Raw genomic sequence first — 4430 nt, 5'->3', positions numbered from 1 at the left:
ATGAATGTGAAAATCTTTGGCCGGGCTCAAGGGTCATACAAGGGCCACATATTGCATCATCAACTATTCATTTCAATGATTCTTTCTAGCAATGGCTTTGCTCGTATACGAGAAAGCTTTCTATCTATCTATCTATCTATCTATCTATCTATCTATCTATCTATCTATCTATCTATCTGTCTGTCTGTCTGTCTGTCTGTCTGTCTGTCTGTCTGTCTGTCTGTCTGTCTATCTATCTATCTATCTATTTTAAAAAGAACGTAGAAATATTTCAACTGAATTTATGCAGCCACCGCGATCATAATACAAGTTACCTTTAACTTCTACAAGTACAAGAGGCGCTTAAAGTGGTGGCCATTTGCTTCCTTACACTTAATACTATGTCAAACCGCTATTTTGACAACGTCGGCATAATTGTCCAGAGATTGCTGCACATAGCGTTTCTTCTCGTAGCCGGTTTTGTGCGATACATGACAACCTTTAGGGTACCCCATAAGTAATCATATGTATACGGTGCAGCTGAGTTTTCAGCCCGTTCTTTTAATTTCACGTCAGCTCTTTATTTTAGCTCAAAAAACTTTTTATCAGTTCTCTTTTTCTCACACTTCCTTCCATATGTATCCCACATGGGTTTTATCTACATGTATTTTCATTTATATTTCTATATATATATTTATATTTTATAAATATTTATAAATATTCATGTGTCGATATGTATTAATATATGTATACGCATTTTAAGTCGAATTTATAACTGTATGAGTATAATTTCCTAATTTGAGTTTATATCTTAATTCTTATCTTTTGTCTTGGGTTCGACCCGAGCATTTCTTAAGCTGTTCTATATTTTTCGTAAGAAGGAACAATAATATTATATATATACATATGAGTATGTACATATTTATGTATGTATACATACACACACACACACACACACACACATATATATATATATATATGTATATATGGAGAGAAAGAGAGTGAGTGAGAGAGCTAGAGACGGTGAGAGATAAATGCAATAGTTTTGTCATTTTTGTAATTATCGTTCGGACGTTTGGCTTTTAATTAGTTTGTTTTTGTCAAAAATATGTCCTTTGCATTCCAACTTCTCTCAGAAAGAAGGAATTCTATCAATTTACAGCACATCTTCTTTCACTTCATCCATACTTACTTCTATAACCATCTGTACATTCCAAAATATTCAAAGAATGAAAAATGTGGGCGAAAGTTTTTGTAATCTTTATTTTTATATTTCTTTCTAGCTTTTCACAAATATGCAAAATAACCAGCTGACCGCACGTAAGTTTTAATTTAATAAAAACACAATGATTATAACGAGAAAAGGAATTTAAAATGCAGTGAAAATATACCTTAACTAACATGAAAGAAAAGAAAGCAAAAATGATTAAAAAAACAAGTTAGATAATGAAATAAAAAAGCACAAAGAATCGTAACAAAAGGAAGACACAAGAAAAGTATTTGAAGACATTTGTTTGGTTTTATTTTATTTTTGTTTGAAATCGCTGCCGATTAGTAAAGTAGAACAAAGGGATTCTGTATATTAGAGGTGTTTGGCGGAAAAAGTGAGAGGTTGTGAAACTGGATTTGAATGAAACGCATTAGGTGAATGTAGTTTTGTAAAAATAAACAAATAAAAAAATTCAATAAATAAATAAATAAATAAAATTGTCGGCCTTTAGCACAATGGAAAGAGAAAATTCCCAGTTGGTATTGTTCTCAAAGCCATCTGTCTTTTAAAAAGAAAATTGCTCAGAAAAGAAAAGAAGAAAAAGTAGAGACAGAATCAGAAGAAAGAGTATTCTTTATTGAGCAACAGTTTATTATTATTATTATTATTATTATTATTATTATTATTATTATTATTATTTCCATCATCAGTGGGAAAAGACAAACGAAGGCGATGGTGGGGAAGAGAGAGAGGACAGAGTCGATTATTTCTTTGACTTGGCCGGAAGTCACATTCTACAAAAAGCCACGAACAAGCTCAATAGAGGGGCTTTTTCAGTCTTTTATTAAATATATAGAAAAAAAATAAAACAAAACAATAACGAGTTCACAATAAATAAGAATACACCCACCCACTTACCCACACACGTGTATATACATACATACATACATATATACATATATACATACACATATATATGTGTGTGTGTGTGTGTGTGTACGAAAAAAGTCGTTTGGTTACCAAGGATAGTGAAGGTGACAGGTAAAGCAAAGTAATACAGGTGAGAGTGAGAGCGAGAGAGAGAGAGATAGAGATAGAGAGAGAGAGAGAGAGAGAGAGAGAGAGAGAGAGAGAGAGAGAGAGAGAGAGAGAGAGAGAGAGAGAGAGAGAGAGAGAGAGAGAGAGAGAGAGAGAGAGAGAGAGAGAGAGAGATTTGAAGCCAGACTAGTACAGGTATTAGGTGAGAATTTTATCGGCCAGATTTGACCTGTAACGAACGGCCAGCTCGTTGTGTGACTGAGACAAACTCCAAAATTAGGCATTACACACACGGCCCATTTATTTCTAGTTTTTTTCTTGTCTTTGTTTTCTATTTCTTACGTTTCCTCTCTTCTTCATTCCTGAGGGAATATTATTCTTATCACAAAACACAAAATGCTGTTCTTTTGCCTTTTATTGTATTTTGACTTTTATTTATTTATTTTATTTATCTATGTATTTTATGCATTTCTTCTTCTTCTTCTTCTTCCGTTCTTGCTGTTGTTGTTGTTGTTGTTGCTATTGTTGTTGAAGTGGGGGAATTTGTAAATTTAAGCACCTGGCAGGTGTTAACCTTTAGAAGTCAACTATCTAATGAGTGAGTACCTCAGTGTGTGTGTATATATATATATATATATATATATATATCAGTATTTGTAAATGCAGTTATAGTAATATAGAGGTGTGTGTGTGTGTGTGTGTGTGTGTGTGTGTGTGTGTGCGTGTGCATGTCTATCAATTAGTAGGGGGTGTGTACTTTGCTGCAGATTACAAGAAAGTTATTTGATATTCAAATTAGAGTTTAATTATGCGGAAGCAATTGTTAACTATTTTTAATTATTCTAACTATAACTGCCACGAGACTACCATAATACCTTTATTTTACTGTTCAACCGTGACGAAATGGCACCCAACCTCGCCTATTGATAACTGCCTTGTGTCTTTGAATGAAAGCAGCAACAAACCTGACCCTCAAACCAATTCCTGTCTGTTTCTTCCTAAGAGCTTTCTATCATTTTGAAGATGACAGCTATTATCATTCACATGTTGGTTCCAAATGTTTGGTACAAGGTCAGCAAATGGGAAGAGGCGTCGATTATTTCGCCCCCTGTACTCAGCTGTACTTATTTCGCCCCCTATACTCAGCTGTACTTATTTCGACCCCTGTGCTCAGCTGTATTTATTTTGTCGATCCCGAAAGGATGAAAGACAAAGTGGACCTCGGCGGAATTTGAACTCAACGTAACGAGGATGAATGCCGCTAAGCATTTTGCTCGGTGCTGTAACGATTCTGCCAGTTCGCCGATTTCAAATCATTCCGATACAGTACCGGGCAAAACGTCTTTCGCTTTTCTGGAAGCCTTCTGACAAATTCTTGCTTCTCAGAAAGTGAAACGACCCACGTTACACGACGAAAACAGTGAAGTGTTTGGGAGTAAGAGTCTAATGCTTTGAGGATACATAAAAAGTGATAGTTCAAGAAAGTTGGTTAAAATTGACGTTAGCTTGAATAGTGCCAAATACATCCAGTTGCTGAAGGATAATCTGATATCGGACTTGAATGAAGGTGAGATTTTTCAGCATGACGGGGCTCCATGCCACAGATCGCGTGTAACACAATAAAGTCTGGCTGATGAAGGTGTTACCATATTGAAAGATTGATCAGCCCAGAGCCCAGGCTTAAATATCATCGAGCAAATGTGGACAGAACTAAAGAGAAGAGTTCCACAGAAGAATCCACGCAACCTTGAAGAGTTGTGGGAGCTCAGCCACAGAGAATGGCATCTCATACCTGTGAAGAGGGTGAAGGATTTGTACGCATCTCTTCTCAGGTACATTGAAGCAATTATTCTAGCAAAGGGAAGCCACACGAAATATTAACAATGTACAGTAACTTCTTGAAATGCACATTATGTAATAAATTTTCATTTTAAACATTTTTCTGTCTTAAAATGTCGTATCTTGATTGGTTTGTGTGAGGTGGCCAAAAACTTTTGCATGGCCATTTTTTGTGGTCTTCTCGCATCTTACCCTCTTATTCAGAACCCCTACTGCAAAATATAACGATTAGGTATAGAAATGACTCCAACAGGGCCAATGTTTCATGTGTGAAATATGCAATGCGAAACAACCAGTTATAAGTTGGCAATTAGTAGAAATTTACAATAGTTTAAAGTGACCGAAGATATTTGCACGGTTCTGT

At 35.3% G+C, this 4430-nt stretch overlaps 1 long non-coding RNA gene across 1 annotated transcript in view; it reads left to right on the top strand.

Annotated features, from left to right (window-relative positions):
- Positions 1-4430, top strand: part of LOC128248532 (uncharacterized) — a 30086-nt gene that overhangs the window by 3723 nt on the left and 21933 nt on the right. The window contains exon 2 of the long non-coding RNA XR_008264707.1: positions 1263-1299. This is a non-coding gene — a long non-coding RNA (uncharacterized LOC128248532). The remainder of the gene's footprint in view (positions 1-1262; positions 1300-4430) is intronic.

The sequence above is a fragment of the Octopus bimaculoides genome, chromosome 8 (genome assembly GCF_001194135.2).
Source record: "Octopus bimaculoides isolate UCB-OBI-ISO-001 chromosome 8, ASM119413v2, whole genome shotgun sequence".
In the NCBI taxonomy this organism is placed as follows: Eukaryota; Metazoa; Mollusca; class Cephalopoda; order Octopoda; family Octopodidae; genus Octopus; species Octopus bimaculoides.
This window is presented reverse-complemented; position numbering and strand designations above follow the sequence as displayed.